This window comes from Meles meles, chromosome 2, assembly GCF_922984935.1.
Source record: "Meles meles chromosome 2, mMelMel3.1 paternal haplotype, whole genome shotgun sequence".
Lineage (NCBI taxonomy): Eukaryota > Metazoa > Chordata > Mammalia > Carnivora > Mustelidae > Meles > Meles meles.
Genome location: NC_060067.1, coordinates 77,286,491 through 77,305,035, shown reverse-complemented (window position 1 = coordinate 77,305,035; position 18,545 = coordinate 77,286,491).

The following is an 18,545-nucleotide window of genomic DNA, read 5'->3' as shown; positions in this document are numbered from 1 at the left end:
GAAAACAGCATGGAGGTTCCTCAAAATGTTGAAAATAGAACTACCCTATGACCCAGCAATTGCACTACTGGGTATTTACCCTAAAGATACAAACATAGTGATCCGAAGGGGCACGTGTACCCGAATGTTTATAGCAGCAATGTCTACAATAGCCAGACTATGGAAAGAACCTAGATGTCCATCAACAGATGAATGGATCAAGAAGATGTGGTATATATACACAATGGAATACTATGCAGCCATCAAAAGAAATGAAATCTTGCCATTTGCGACGACGTGGATGGAACTTTTCCTTTTTAAAGATAGTACAGAATTGGGCAACTGGGTGGCTTAGTTGGTTAAGCCTCTGCCTTTGGCTCAGGTCATGATCTCAGGGTCCTGGGATCACATCCTGCCAGAGAGTCTGCTTCCCCCTCTCTCTCTCTGCCTGCCTCTCTGCCTACTTGTGATCTCTCTCTTTGTTAAATAAATAAAATCTTAAAAAAAAAAAGATAGTACAGAATTGAGATGTGAAGGTTAAAGTTAACTTTTAGTCAGTACTGGAGACAAAATGGTATTATTACAACAGGTGGAGAAGTGATGTTGAAAATTATCCTAAGATGGTTTTAAGGTAAGAGAGATATTATTATAAACCACTTTTCACCTTCTATTTGAGAAATAAACTCTATCTATATATATATGGTAGGAGACACATTTGTTGAAAATAAATGAATAAAAGAGTTTTTCAGAACCATTTTTTCAGAAACAAGTCTATACTATGTCTTCTTTAATCATGTTCTCTAAGGCCGCCTGGGTGGCTCAGTCATTCAGCCTCTACCTCCAGCTCAGGTCATGATCCTGGGGTCCTGGGATCGAGGTCCACATCGGGGCATCTGGCTTCCTGTTGTGAGAGGAGCCTGCTTCTCCCTCTCCCACTTCCCCTGCTTGTGTTCCCTCTCTCACTGTATCTCTCTTTGTGAAATAAATAAATAAAATCTAAAAAAAAAGTCGTGTTCTCTAAGTACATTATTTCTACATGAATCCCAGGTTCACATTTCCTAATGTAAATATATATGTAATATTTCATTTTATCCAGAGTAAATTTCCTTTTGATAAAGAATAATGTTATTGAATATATATTTCTATAAAATGTTTATTTAAATTTTATTTTTCTTTTTTAACATTTGAAAGGTATAAAAACAATGAAAACACAAATTCAAGTTTTCATGATGAGATTATATATTGTTCTTTTGAAATCATTATTTACTTTATACATATAATCATAATAAATTAAAAGTACTAAAAATGAAAGTGTGTGAAGTAAATTTGGGCATATACAGTCATATTTTTAAGGATTTTTAGAAATGTAATTTTATTCTCAGTACTCAGTGACAAACATGGGAAAAGAGAATTTAAGAATATATATGTACATATCCCATAAAAGATAATGGTTCTCAGAGTACTGATTAGTTCACTATGTTTTAATAAATAAGGGTAGATATATAGTGGTCAAAATATAAATGTTGATTTTTTTCATATTAATATAAATTACCATTATGTGCACTTTATTAGCTTGCAATCGTGTATCTGATTTGAACTATGCAAATTATTATCTACTACCAAACTTGTTTTCCATACACACATAGCCTGTAAGTTTATAGAACATACACTGTAAATGAACTTTCATTTGCATAAAAATCTATATATCTCTTCTTTTTCCTAATTTTCATATAGACAAACATATGATAATATTGTTATATCACCCATCTGTGATATCCAGAATAATATGATTGGCAAGAGCTGGTGGAAATTCATAAATAAAACTATATATTTCATATATTTACGAAAGTGTTAACACATCATTTTCTTTCTTTTTTTTTTTTTTTAAAGATTTTATTTATTTGACAGATAGAGATCACAAGTAGGGAGAAAGGCAGGCAGAGGGAGAGAGAGGAGGAAGCAGGCTCCTTGCCAAGCAGAGAGCCCGATGCGGGGCTCGATCCCAGGACTCTGGGATCATGACCCGAGCGAAAGGCAGAGGCTTTAACCCACTGAGCCACCCAGGCGCCCCAACACATCATTTTCTAGCTTGCTTATAAAGCTGAAAAATTAAGACCTCCAATTTTTTGAAGGTTAAAAATAATTTCATAGGAAAACTACATCACTAGGTTTTTGGTCATCCAATATTACAATCTTTATATCAGGCCTAATTCTTGATATAATTTCAGGTATTACAGATATTGAGGCAAATTTGAGGAGAAAAATATTATTTAAAGGTAAAATGTAAGTAAAAGTATGGCAAACTACAAAATAAAAAAAAATACAAGGAAGTTCTTAAGCATTTTTTTCATCACTCAAAATTTTATAAAGAAACCAAATCTTACTGAATGGATGACTTATTTGTAACTTAAGAACATTGAGAGTTTAAGTGAGATTGTATCACATACATTGATGTTTAATTTATATCATTAATTTATCATATAATCCTGGACAAATCCTGGACTTATCTTTATGATTCCTGATTTTATGTGTCATAAAAGAGTTCAATATTACTATATAATAAATTTTGAGTAATAGAAATATAACTTTACTGAATTTAATGAAGATGTAATATAACAAAATACAAAAACACTTTTTAAAATAGTCTATTTTCCAATTTTTCAATAGTAACAACAATAAAATTGCTCACCACCATCAATAATATTATTTGCTTTCTTGTGCCTTCTTTCTCATTTTACGTACTAGTAATTTAAAATGTAAACAGACAAGACAATTTCAATCATACACTTTTCCCTTTGAAAAAATCTTCTGGAAAATTTTTGTTTAGAATGATTCTCTGCATAAATAGCTCTGATTTGGAACTGAAAACTGCTAAATCCTATTTTTAGGAGTCTTCCAGAAGTCGAGTTGGTAGATACCTCTATAAGAATTGTACTAATTTACTTGGATGAATAAAATATCAATTTTTCAAAACCCAGTGCTGATAGAAACATCATGGTCCCGACCCTAATGAATAGTAGCAGTGACAATGATGAGGGTGTTGATAAGGAAATAGTTACCATTTTCTTGGTAGTTTAGGATGAGACAGTCTCTATATTGCATTCTTTAAATTTTTAGCTCTTTGAAATCTCTTATTCACTTGAGAGAGCTGTAGATCAAAAACAATAAACTGAAGCTCAGAAAAGTTAGAAAGTGTGTGAAAATACACAGCCGCAACTGACACACAGTTTAAGCAGTGATTGTTTTAACCCAAGAGTTCATGCTATTTCCACCATTTCACATAGCCTTAATCTTCTTGTGAATACTAGGATAAAACATAAAAATTATATGATACAATATAAAGTTCAGAATTAATATTAATATGAGAGCTCTTAAATCTGCACAGAAAGTGTTAAACAGATAAACTTTTAAACCTTGAGTATATAACTAGCTGAAATATATTAGTATTTTAAGCATTATCTATAATTGAAAAAATATATATACACACAAATATTTATCATTTCTAAAGCAACTTACTACAAAAGATAGTAAAAGTTACTACCACAGATTCTTAACACTTCCCACATGTTACCAGCAGCAACCCTTGTAACCTGGTAGCCATCTTCTTTCACTTGGATGGCCTCGTGGGCCTGGGAACTGATGACCTACTGCCAATTAATGTTAATGTTTCCTTTCCTGATATTTCAGACATTTTTCTATATATTTCCTTTCAGAATATAAAATAAATGGATGGAACGGCACCAGAGTGATCTTTTAGATATTACATCAGCTCACATCAACCTTCCACAGGAAACATTTGGAAAATTCAAACTCCCTATCTTGGTTTGTAGCCAGTGCAACAGTTTGATCTGGTATGCCTAGGATAATCATGGTTTGTTCATGCCTCTTGTTCAAAATTGTCCTTGTCTGGCTCTGAATTACATGGACAGCTCACTGAAGAACCCATGTGTGATCTGACCCTACCTTCCTCTCCCACTTCAGTATTTACCAGTTTCTCCTATGCCCTTACCTGCCAGCCATACTCAGCGTCATGATTTTGGAACATACCAGGCTAACTGCTCTCTCTAATTACTTCCTGTAGTTAGAGGTCCTCATATTCTTCTCTCCCATATTTTTTTTTCTTCTCTCCCATATTTTATAATAGATTTCTCCTTCATATCATCATGTTGTTATCTCTGTTAAAACCTCCCAAAGAAACTTTTCTTTGCAATCATTTTTAAAAGAGCCCTCATTCTCTCACTCACTGTTGCTTACTCTGCTTCATCTTCTTCCTTGCACTTGAGTTTTGTTTATATTTTTTGTAGCTGATTTTCAGCTTCATTCATTATAACATAAGCAAACTCTCTGAAGGGACATGTCTTTCTTACTCACTATTGTATATCAAGAACTGAGCTAGGCACATTCTAGAAGAGCTAACCAAAAATGTCTTAAATTAGTGAATAATGAGTAATCTGGCAAAAAAATCATTAACTTCTTGTTTTATTCTGCTAGCTAACTGGGAGAGGAAAATTGCAGATACACATTTCTAGAATTATTTCTGAATCTTTGCTTTAATAATACCTTCTAAATTTTCTTTTCTTTTAATTTTGTGCTTCATAGAATCATTTCTTAATGCTGTGGTTGTAATCAAGTATTATTTAAATACTATTTCTCCTGAAATTAAGAAAGCTTTTCTTTCAGAAAGTTTAATCCATCTTAGAAAGATGTCTTAAAAAGCAATGCTTAATAACTAGGTCAGGCAAAATGGGATAATGTAACAAATATACTGTATTGTTACAAAATTTGAAAAAAATGATGGATGTTTCTCAAATGTCTGTAAAATGCTTTTGCTTAGTTTGAACTGTAAGACCTTTCCAAGGAGATCTTCACAAATTAATTTATGATTTTTAAAATTATATGGCATTTCTGTTTTAAAAATGGCAAAAATGAAATATGTAAGAAAGGGGTGCCTGGGTGGTTCAGTCAGTTAAGCATCTGCCTTTGGCTCAGGTCATGATCCTGCAGTCCTGGGATCCAGCCCTACATCAGGATCCCTGCTCAGTGGGGCGTCTGCTTCTCCCTCTCCCTATGCCTTCCCCCTGTTCTTGCTCTCTTTCTGTGTCAAAACAAACAAACAAACAAACAATAAATAAGAAAACCCCACAACAAAGCACCTGTAATTGCTGCATGAATTTAAAAAAAAAAAAAAAATCATTTCAATTGAATGGTTATAAATAAAATTCCCAAGGCTCAAAAGGAGCATGGCATATAAACTTGAGTGGGAGAGCGAGAAAGGAACCTTCAGGTACTAGTCAGTTTTAGCAAGACCTAGAGCCTTAAGTTTCAAAGCAGCAAAGGGACTGGAGCCTTTGTATCAGCACAAAGAATGGGGATATGGAGATGGAACAGAGACCCTTGCATATTGCAAAGTCCCTTGAGGAAAGAGTATCAGGAGAGGGTTTGCTAGGGGCGGAAAAAAAAAAATATATATATATATTTAAATATATTTTTAATATAAAAATATTAAAATGAAATTTTATTTCATTTAAAATTATTAAAATAAAAATATAATTTATATGTGTGTGTGCATATATATATATTTATTTATTTATTATTTTTTTTTTTTTTTGCCAGAAAATGTCAGAATAAACCAGCTATAGTTTTCAGAATTGGATCTACGCTGGGAAAAAATTCTCCACTAAGAACTTATAATCAGAGTTTGGCAATAATATTCATTGGCTTATAGCTTCACAGTATTCTACGGAATTTAACAAGAGGAAAGACCTGAAAGATCCTGCTTTGAAATAATGAGGGTAAGTATGAGTATAATATACCTTCTTATAAAAAATCAGATAAAGGTATTAAAGAAAAGTAAATTACCAACCAATCTTATCACATGCATAAATGTAATTTATAGAATTAACAGGATAAAATAAAAATGACTGTTCAAGACATTAAAGAGACATTAAGCTATAAAAAGATCATCCAAAACAAATATAGGAAAAATACATGTGATGTTCAAATATTACTGGCATTTATATCAAAATATTAAAACATATTTTATAGTTTTCTATTACTAAATCCATTTCACAGTGTATAGTAAAACAGGAAAAAATGAAATATAAGGATAAGAAAGAACGATGTCTATAGTCACAAATAATTTGTTTATCAGTATAGAACAGTCAAAAAAGAATATATATGCCAATTACTAGAATTAAGGTGACGACTTAGCAAACTTGTTGGATATAAATCAGTATGTAATACCATTTGCATTTTCTACACCAAAACAATAGTATGTATATATTTTCTAAAAGGATACTATTTATAACATCTTCCCCAAAGAATGATATCAAATATCTAATATAACAAATGAAGAGTTTCATTTAAACGAATAAAGAAGTTAGGTTTATTCCAGGACATTAACACAAACCTAAATAAGCTCAAAGCAATGGTATTTCATGTGTAAAAATATTAGTCAATATTGAAAACATTTATTTTCAACTCAAATTATAGACTTACTTATAAAAGGGGCATTTCTAATGGAAATAACAATAATAATTTATATAGCATTTGAAAAATTGTTTTAAATATTTGTAAGGACAATTGACAAAGTTAGACAAATGTGAAGAAAGCAAACAATGGGAGACACTTGTATGATAAGAGAAAAAGATATCTTAAGAGTTTCAGTATTAAAGTGATATTACTGTATTAAAGTGATTAATTTATTTATAATTATTATAATTTATAATATACAATTTTATATGTTCATATATAAATAATTTTATATATTTATATAAAATGCATTTCTATATTTATTTATATAAATTATATTTTATTTATATTCATAATTTATAATTTATATATAATTTATAATTATACAAATTATAAATTTATATATTTATGATTATAATAATTTATGATTAAATACTTTTATTTTAAAAAGTGATTACTGTATTAAAGTGATATTACTGTACTAATAGACAAATAGATCAGTTGGACAGAAAACCACAAACCCATGTCTAAACAGGGATTTAGTACCTAAGCAGGACAGGATTGCATAATGATAAAGGATAACTAGTAAATAATTAGAAATGCTTAGTTATCCATATGAAAATATAAAATAAATCCCTACCTTGTACCACACAGAAATGAGTTTCTATTGGATATATGCTTTAAGATAAAGAGCACAACATAAAAAATGCAAATAAATTCCAATGGAGAATCTTTATATTAAGCATTAATAATAAAGAAATATCTAAATGTTGGCTATATGAAATTTTAAACCTAGGATATCAAAAGACACAATAAAAGAATTAATGAGATAGATACATTGAGGAAAAATATATTGCAAAATATTGGTGCTAATGGAATGATTATACATATATAATTTATTTACTATAAGAAGAACTTCAGTGAATCAATCGATAAAATATGATGGGAAAACAAAAGATTATAGCAAAACTGTATACAGAAAAAAACCTATGTAGTCAATAAATATATGAAATAAACCATAATATCATATCACAAAAACATAAACTAGAAGGACAGAGATAAAATGTCACACCCAAGATGCAGACAACTCTAAAAATCTGAATATAGTTCAAATGGTACCACTGGCATGGTAATTGGAGTGAATGAACTGCTGATACAAATGTAATTTGGTATAACAACCTTTGAAAACTCTTGAACAAGGTGCATTGAATTTGAAAACACCCTTTATTTCATTACCACTAAAATTTTTTTTTTCCATTTTATTTATTTTTTAGCGTAACAGTATTCATTCTTTTTGCACAACACCCAGTGCTCCATGCAAAACGTGCCCTCCCCATTACCCACCACCTGTTCCCCCAACCTCCCACCCTTGACCCTTCAAAACCCTCAGGTTGCCCCAACCTCCCACCCCTGACCCTTCAAAACCCTCAGGTTGTTTTTCAGAGTCCATAGTCTCTTATGGTTCACCTCCCCTTCCAATTTTTTTTTTTTTAATAAACATATAATGTATTTTTATCCCCAGGGGTACAGGTCTGTGAATCGCCAGGTTTACACACTTCACAGCACTCACCATAGCACTTACCCTCCCCAATGTCCATAGCCCCCTCCCCCTCTCCCAATCCCACCTCCCCCCAGCAACCCCCAGTTTGTTTTGTGAGATTAAGAGTCATTTATGGTTTGTCTCCCTCCCAATCCCATCTTGTCTCATTTATTCTTCTCCTATCCCCCTACCCCCCCATGTTGCTTCTCCATGTCCTCATATCAGGGAGATCATATGATAGTTGTCTTTCTCCGATTGACTTATTTCACTAAGCATGATACGCTCTAGTTCCATCCACGTCGTCGCAAATGGCAAGATTTCATTTCTTTTGATGGCTGCATAGTATTCCATTGTGTATATATACCACATCTTCTTTATCCATTCATCTGTTGATGGACATCTAGGTTCTTTCCATAGTCTGGCTATTGTAGACATTGCTGCTATAAACATTCGGGTACACGTGCCCCTTCGGATCACTATGTTTGTATCTTTAGGGTAAATACCACTAAAATTTTACTCCTAATAATGTATACCAGGGAAATCCTCACAGGTGTACAGCAACAGAGGAATAGATGTAATGGAAAGCAACAATAAATCATGAATGAAACAGAGCCATGTGTATCAACATGGACATAGCTCAGTCAATTTTGAGGGTGAAGAAACCTCAATTTCCAGTAAAATTAAGAGAACATAGTACCAGTCCTAAAACATGAAAGAATAATTAATTATCTAGGACTGTTTTCCATGTATATAGTAAAAATACAAAGAAACATGTTGAAATGATAACCCTTAAAGAGTGTATTTTTTTTTTTTTCTGTTGGGGAAGCAGTGGGTAGTAAGGATTCTGATTTATGAAGAGGACACAGATGTCTCAATTCTTAAGCTCAATATAGGTACATGGATATTTCACAAGAAATTCTTCTTACATGGAATATCCTTTTGTAGGAGGCAAAATAAAAAAAATTAACAATAACATTAAAATTATGAACTGACCTTTCAACTTCTTTACTGGTAATAAGTCCACTCTCAAATCATCCAACCCCTACTCAGGGAAGTAACATTCTTTTTTCTTTTTCCTAGGGTTGCCACTGACTAAATTTAGAATTATGACACCATCTTAAAGCCAGTTGTAAGTTGACCTCCATTCAAACAGAGATAATCCCTAAGGGCTGGCCCTTAAAATTTCAAAGAAGTTGGCATTTAACCTGGTAGACAAGATATCAGGTTTCCTTATAATTAAATTTCACGTTTTAATAACTGGTAGGTCAAATAATCCTTAATACATTATACTTCCTTTTTCATAATTTTCTTCTTAAATAATTTTTGTCAACATCTTACAAATTGTAGAACAAACTTTTCTAGTTTTAAAGAATAGTGTCCTGTAGTGACATCTGTTGGAATTTCTTTTAATTAATAACAGAATGATCAAGTAACGGAATAACGAAATGTTCATGATATATGTCTACAGTGACACAATTATATCTCTCTGCCCCATTTCCCTCCTTTCACTGTGATACAAAATGAGGTCCAGGAGGGCTCCTGCTCCCACTCACGCATATTAAATCTGATCCAAACAGATATTTGAGGATATATACTTACAAGTACTTGATTCTTTTCTATTTATCTTATAACTGCACCATCAGGCATTCTCTTTAGGTTTCCTTTTACACTTTACTTTTATCTCCCTTGCACTTTACAGCTGGTTCTTGTGAACTTTGAAAAGAAAATGAGAAGGGTCCTCTTCATTCATTAACTTAAATTTTCTAACTTCTTCTTTCATCTATAAACACTGGAGTGTTGTATAATCATTGGAAAGGAGTATTAGATATGACACACAGTACAAAGTTGGTAAATCAGTAATATCAATTTATAGATGAATCTTTTCTGGCCCTACTGGAGGCACTTTAACAACTACAATCTGTATGAGAATAGTAGTGATAATGAGATCTGCTTAAATATCATTTGCTATTCATTGATACATCTCCCATATAAACAATGGTGGTACTCAACAAATTTAATGAGCACTGACAAATCTGAAGCAAATCAATCATCAATCAGAATCATTAGGTTCTGGCCAAACCTTAGAGCATCTTAAAGGAGTGGTCCTACTGGTCAAATTATAAGAAGATTGGGGTAACCAGTAGTAGGATTTGGGGTGGCAGGAACTTCTATGGGGGAATGTGGGGACTCAGCCTATGACTGTTTCTCTCCTTTACTTTAATATTTCAGTATTGTATCATTTAGTATAACTTCCAAAGCTATATGCCAAAGCATAGTGACAAAGCCTATTGGATAAATATAGTAACAATCAGTATAGTAAGAACTAAGTAATGACTAATCAATAATAGAAAAAAACTAAGATTCTTGGTCCCCATATTTCTAAGCCTTTCAGTCCTCAGTTGACACTTGATAAGTTGACAGTTTGGGAAAAAGAAAATGAATATTTATAGATTTTGCTATACGAAAAAGACGCTTTAAGTTCCACCTTATATTGTGTGTGTGAGTGTGTACATATGAAAGAAATATTTTTGATCAATTAAGATAACTAAATGATATTTTAAAATTTAAACTTTATTTCTATATATTTTGGATACTAGCCTTTTATCAGGTATATCATTGGCAAATATTTTTTCCCATTCCTTGAGCTGCTTTTTAGTTTTGTTGTTTCCTTTGCTGTGCAGAAGGTTTTTGCTTTGACGAAGCTCCAATAGTTCATTTGTGCTTTTGTTTCCCTTGCCTCAGGAGATATATATAGAAAAAAGTTGCTATGACTGATGTCAAAGAGGTTACGGCCTCTGTTCTCCTGTAGGATCTTTATGGCTTCAGATCTCATTTTAGTTCTTTAATATATTTTGTATTTGTTTTTGTATGTGGTGTAAGAAAGTGGACCAATTTCATTCTTTTGCATGTTGCTATCCAGTTTTCCCAATACCATTTGTTGAAGAGAGATTGTCTTTTTCCCATTAGATATTCTTTCCTGCTTTGTGGAAGATTAATTGACTGTATAGCTGTGAGTTGACTTCCGAGCTTTCTTTTCTGTTATATTGATTTATGTGTCTATTTTTTTAACATGTCTATTTTTGCGCCAGTACTATAATGTTTTGATCACTACAGCTTTGTAATATAACTTGTAATATAACTTGAACTTATATAACTTGTAATATAACTTGAAAAATTGTGATGGTTCCAGCTTTGCTTTTCTTTTTTAAGTTTGCTTTGGCTATAAGAGTCTTTTGTGGTTCTATATAAATTTTGCAGGTGTTTGCTCTTGTTCTGGTTGTATTTTGATAGAATTTCATTAAATGTTTAGATTGCTTTGGGTAGTATAGACATTTTAACAATATTTGTTCTCCCAATCTATGAGCATGGAATGTTTTTCTATTTCTTTGTGTCATCTTGAACTTCTTTCATCAGTATTTTATAGTTCTCAGAATAAAGTTTAAGTTTATTCATGGCATTTTATTGTTTTTAGTGCAATTGTTATGGGATTCATTTGTTAATTTCTCTTTCTTCTGCAACCTACAGAATGTAAGAAGATATTTGCAAATGAAATAGGTGATAAATTATTAGTATCCAAATTATACAAAGAACTTATAAAATTCAACACCCTAAGAACAAATAATCCAATTAAAAATGGACAGAAGCAAGAACATCTATTAATGTTTCTTTAAATAATAATTAACATTTAATGCTCAAAAAAAATGGGCAGAAGCCATGAATAGACATTTTTTCAAGAAGACATACAGATGGCCAACAGACAAAAGATGCTCAACATAACTGATCATCAGGAAAGTGCAAATCGAAACTACAATGAGGTGTCACCGCACACTTGTCAGAATGGCTACTAAAATCAACAACACAAGAAATAACCAGTTAGCAAGGATGTAGGGAAAGGAAAAACCTCTTGTGTCATTGGTGGAGATACAAACTGCTGCAGCCACTCTGGAAAGCAGTATGAAGCTTCCTCAATAGTTAAAAATAGAACTACCCAATGATGCAGCAATTGTACTACTAGATATTTGCCCAAAGAAGAAAAATACTAATTCAAAGGGATATACGCACCTTGATGTTCATAGCAGAATTATCTACAATAGCCAAATCATGGAAACAGCACAAGTGTTGTCCATTGACTATCCAATGGGTAAAGAAAAGGTACACACACACACACACACACACACACACACACACACACACAGGAATATTACTCATTTATAAAAAATGAAATCTTTCCATTTGAAATAACAGGGATGGAGCTAGAGAGCCTTGTGTTAAGTAAAGTAAGTCAGTCAGAGAAAGACAAATACCATATTATTCCACTTATATATGGAATTTAAGAAATAAAACAAGTGAGCAAAGGGGAAAAAAGAAAGAGACAAACCAAGAATCAGACTCCTAACTATGGGAAACAAACTGAGGGTTACCAGAAGGGAGGTGGATGAGGGGATGGGTAAAATAGATGATGGAGATTAAGGAGGGCACTTGCTGTGATTATCAGCAGGTGTTATGTGGAAGTGTTGAATCACTAAACTGTACACCTGAAACTAATATTAATTACACTGTATGTTAATTAACTGGAGTCTAATTTAAAAACCTTAAAAAGCTTTATTTCTATAAGTGAGTTCAAAAGAGTACCTACAAGCCTCAAATGCTATGAATGAAAAATATGCACTGTATCCATTTAAATCTATTTATATGAGTAGAGAGTAAAGAACAGACTATTTATTAAAACAAGATAGAAATCTTCTGAGCCCCTGGGAAGAACACAACTAAGCATTATTAGCATTTCTGGGGGCTGTTCTCCATTATTTTCTAAAATGCAACTGAAGCTTCATTTAAATACATTCAATTATAAAATTTGTTTTATTACACAAATAACTGCATAAATCTTACACCTTGGGGAAGAAAATGAACCATGAAAATATCTCTAAAGACAATTCCAAATACTTTATAGAACTTGGGTTATTCCAAAGTAGCAAAGTAGCATAAAGTTTCCACTTTCAACCTTCACTATTTTCTTACTTAGGAAAAAAAGAACAAAAAAACTCATATTTATTTGACATATAACGGTATTTCTGTCTTGGCAGTGACTTTCCACATCACATATTTTCATTCCCTTGGCAACCATGTAGCCCATTTTATTATTTTCAAAGTTAAGTACTCTGTCTTGCCTAAGTGATTAGGTAAAAAACAACAAAATATTAAATAAGTGTTTATTAAAAAGCAGTTTTAAACTAGTTACTGCATAGACAAAGGGATAGAAAGCAGACAAAAAGGTGACATTCAATGTGATGACTGTGAAAAAGCAAACATTGACTGGCTAGTAGAATAAATTTTTGTTCTTCATAATTACATTATGAAGTCAGTATAAAGGTGCAGTTGAGAGGAAAATATGAAAGATTGTCTCAGAAAATGAGAAGAAAAAGGATAAGCTTGACTGTAGGAGGCGGAAGCTGTTGGATTTTCAATTTCAGAAATTCTTCTCAAGCTTAGAAGTACAGGAGTTTGGCAGGATTTTGTAGCCCTGTTCCCATGCCAAGGCCAAAGAAAGCCTCTGTATACCTCTCCAGGCCTTGTCATTGCTCAGGCCTCACATTCCTGGAAAGAGACATTCTCAGAATTTTTATCAACATTCTCTGTAGAAGCTATAAGTTGTAATTTCTTCTTCATTCACACTCCCCTTCACTTCATTTAAAACCAGAAGTCCAAATCTTCAGGTGAGGCTGATTATCAATAAACACATCACATAGCTCTGCATATGTCGCCATCCAATTTAAGTTGCAACCCCCTTTCCTACTCCCAAATACGTCATCCATTCATTTTGTAACTTATAAGCTGTCATCAACAAAATCGCCTTTTACTTTTCAGAATTTTTTCTTCTTCTTTTTTTTTACCTTCTCATTCAAGGTGAAGTTGGCTCTCAAGTCTTGAGTATCTAGCTTTCCCTGAAGTCATCTTGGCAATTAACTCTTCAAATTTTCCTGTTGTTAAATTAACACAGGACCTGGGAGGGATGTCGGCTTTGTTATTGCTCACAATAGCTGGTTCCATGTTTTCCTTCCTCCTCCATCAAAAAAATCCAGCCCTATTGATGGACACGCCATCAGACTATCTGAGTCAGCCCCACTCCTTTGTTACCTATGAATCCCCGGGACATTTATCATCATTAATTGCAGGTTCTATTCTGTTTTCCTTGTCTTTCTCTCCACCAGTACTGTCTTAGCCCATTGCAGTTGCTAGAATAAAACACAACAGCCTGGGTTGCTTCTAGACAACAACTTATTTCTCATGGTTAGGTGAGAGCCCTATTTGGGGAAATAAGACAGAGTTAGGATATGCTATGGAATCTCTTTTATTAGAGAATTAATCCCATTCATGAAGATTCGACTATCCACATAATCATCTCCCCAAAGATGGTATTAATACCATCAACCTTGGGAGTTAGAATTTCAGTATGTGAACACAAATACGCTTCAAACTTTCTCAAAAAAATAATAAAACATTCTAAGCTTCACATCCCTTTTCATTACTGCCCTATTTCTCTCCAGCTTTTAAAAAGGTACATTTAAATAGTACTATTATTAATAAAAATCCTATCATTTTTTATTGTTTACAGTAGACTTGAAGCACTATTTTTATTACCTCACATACCCTGACTCATTTGTTTGGACTTCCTCTTTCCTTTACATTTTACTTGCTCTCAAACCCCCTAAAGTCAGGCTTTCTTCCCAACCACTGTATTGAACTGAACTTTATCCCTGCCTTTGTTGTCTTAATGACCTCAATATTGATAAGTCAAATTGGTCAGCCTTTCATTTTATATCCAGGTGGCATTTATTATTATTAACTCTTTTCTACTCTTTTCTACTCTCTTTCATTTGGTTTCTGGGATAGAACTCCTAGTTTTCTTTATGCCACGTCAATTGCTCACCAGATGTTTTTAGTTGTTGTTGTTGTTTACTTATTTTGCAACTTTTCTTTTCTCAGCTTTAAAGGAGAAAGTACCTGGAATGAGTCACTGTTCCTTTTCCCTATCCACATTCACTGCCTGGGTAACCATATCTTTAAATAATACTTATGCTTTAATATTTGTGGATTTCATATCTCTATCCCTAAACATATTCCTGCCTACTATTTTGGATATTGAATAGGTATCTGCAGCAGATATTACTAGTAAATTCCCAGTATCCTCCTTGCTAGCACAAGGAAGACTACACCTTCTAGAGCTCTTGCATTTTGGCAAGCCCATGCAAATACTTCTAGTCAGTAATCTAAGTGAAGAAATATATGCATGTGACTTTTAGGCCTAACAACAGAAGAATGAGAGTAAAGTCCCCCTGTACTCATTTTTTCTGCTTGAAAGAACACATAGGTCTTGTCAAGATGTTAGGGCTCTAAAAGGTGGCATCTGCTTCAGCCTATATGGGCAAGGCTCTATATGTTGTCTGATTCCTGTGAGAGAAATTTAGCATTGTGTGATAAACTATTAAGATTTAGGAATAAATTAATCACTAATGTAGAACATAGAACATATTTATATGAATACAATATATAGAACTTAACATTTCTTTTTTGTTTTTAATTTTATGTATTTATTTGAGAAAAAGAGAGACAACATGAGCAGGGTGAGGAGTAGAGGAAGAGGGAGACACAGAGTCCCCGAAGAGCACTGAGCCTGATGTGGGGTTCGATCCCAGAATCTTGGGATCAGGATCTGAGCTGAATGCAGAAACTTAATTGACTGAGCCACACAGGCACTCCTAAAAATGAACATATCTAGAACAGATTTAATTTCTTTCATAAAAACATTTATTCTTCAAACTACCCCTTAGTTGTAAATGGCATCAACCTTACTGAATTGAACAGGTCAAACACCTAGGAGTCATTCATAACATCCACATCTAGCCTATCAGAAAATCCTACTAATTATAACTTCAAAATATTTCCCAGATTCTACCATTTTTTGTCACTGCCAACAGCTACAGCCCACTAAGTTAAGCCATAATCACCTTTGGAGGTTTGCAAAAGCTTCCCAAATAATCACACTTTTCAATTTTATCCCTCATACTATATTTTCTACAAAGAATTTCCAAATAAAAATATAATTAGTCCCTTTACAAATTTTCAATGACTTCTTATTTCATGTAAATTCTTCTCATAACCTATAAAGCTATATTATCTTTTCTAACTACTATGATGGTGGCATCTCCATTGGGTCCTGATTTTGCCCAGTGTGCTTTAAACAGATTGATTTTTTTTTTTTTTAAGATTTTATTTATTTGACAGAGAGAGAGAGACAGTGAGAGAAGCAACACAAGCAGGGGGAGTGGGAGAGGAGGAAGCGGGATTCCTGCCAAGCAGAGAGCCCAATGCAGGGCTCAAACCCAGGAACCTGGGATCATGACCTGAGCCTAAGGCAGATGCTTAATGACTGAGTCACCCAGGCATCCCAACAGCTTGAGTTTTTTGGCAGTTCTTCCACCTGTAAAACTTGTTTTTTTCTTAGGACTTTTTTTTTTCCAGATTTTTGGTCCTTTCACCTGAAAGTCTTAGGAAATTTGAAATTCCATTCCCACTCCCTCAAACATTCTTCTCCAATATTTTTATTGGTTTACTCCCTCAAAGGCAAACTCTACAATATCACAAACTCACATCATCTAATATTCCTTCATCTTGCTTTATTTTTCTTCATAGCAAGTATCACTGCATATGTATGTGTAAGTCTGTGTGCACATGCAAGTGTGTGGATGTGAGGGTGAATGTGTGTGTGTATGTGCATACATCTTTCTTATCTATACTTAGCATTGGATTATCAATTTCTTTTTTAAATATTTTATTTATTTATTTATTTATTTATTATTTTTTTTTTTTTAGAATGGATTCTCTCATTTTATTTTTTTCAGCGTAACAGTATTCATTCTTTTTTGCACAACACCCAGTGCTCCATGCAAAACGTGCCCTCTCCATTACCCACCACCTGTTCCCCCAACCTCCCACCCCTGACCCTTCAAAACCCTCAGGTTGTTTTTCAGAGTCCATAGTCTCTTATGGTTCGCTTCCCCTCCCCAATGTCCATAGCCCGCTCCCCCTCCCCCAATCCCACTTCCCCGCAGCAACCCCCAGTTTGTTTTGTGAGATTAAGAGTCATTTATGGTTTGTCTCCCTCCCAATCCCATCTTGTTTCATTTATTCTTTTGACAGATAGAGATCACAAGTAGGGAGAGAGGCAGGCATAGAGAGAGAGAGAGGAGGAAGCAGGCTCCCTGCCAAGCAGAGAGCCCGATGCGGGGCTCGATCTCAGGACCCCGGGACCATGACCTGAGCCGAAGGCAGAGGCTTTAACCCACTGAGCCACCCAGGCGCCCCTGGATTATCAATTTTATGAAGAACTTTTTTCACTGTTGCTTGTAATTTTATCCTGGGAACTAGAATATTGCCTAGAATATAAGAAAGTGTGTGTCTAGTAAATATTTGTTTAATGAATAAATAAATTCCATTATCATTATTCTATACTCATTTCAAGTAATAAAATAGGGTTGCAGAATAATCCAAATAATATCCAGCTAAACCTATGAAGTTATTATTTCTTTTATTTGAAACTATAAATAGCTGCTATTTACTCCTATGAATTTAAATCACTCTCAAAATGGTAGGATTCCACAATTTGTTAAATAATAGATAGTCTGTTATTTCTGTTTGTTACCTAAATATATAAAAAGTTCTATGTAAGTAGGGAAAATGGTTCAGCTAAGATATTTACACAGTATTATATATTTATGCATATAATGTATTATTAAAATTATGTGTTTTTTGAAATCACCGACAATATGCTTACCTATAAGAAAATACCTTCACAGGGCGCCTGGGTGGCTCAGTGGATTAAGCCGCTGCCTTCGGCTCAGGTCATGATCTCAGGGTCCTGGGATCGAGCCCCGCATCGGGCTCTCTGCTCTGCGGGGAGCCTCCCTCCTCCTCTCTCTCTGCCTGCCTCTCTGCCTACTTGTGATCTCTCTCTCTCTGTCAAATAAATAAATAAAATCTTAAAAAAAAAAAAGAAAAGAAAATACCTTCACAAAATAAAATACCTTTGTAAAATCTGTATAAAACAAATATAGAGAAGTTGAAAGCTGAAAGCAGAATTACACATTTTTTATTTCTCTAATAAAAGACAATAAATTATGCACATTTACTTTAAAAAAAATCTTAGGAGGGGAAATGATTGTTATCCTTACTTCTGATCATACCTTTAATCCACTGAAATCAAAGATATAGACCTCCTGCCTGGGGCTTACCTAAAGAAAAAACTTGTTTTTTTATACTTGTGGTACTGATGACTACTGGCTAAAGAAAAACTCCCCTTTAGCTTTTCTGACACTACTCTCCCTCTTTTCCTCCAAGTGTTCTGGTGAGTTCTACTAAACTTTTGCTAAGAAATATTTGTTTCTCAGAGTTCCTTTTGTGGTTGATCAATTCCTTGTGTTTCTGCTCTTACAATAAATATTCACTGCAGTCATCAAGGCAATCTCTACAACTACAGCAAATTTAGTTATATCTATCT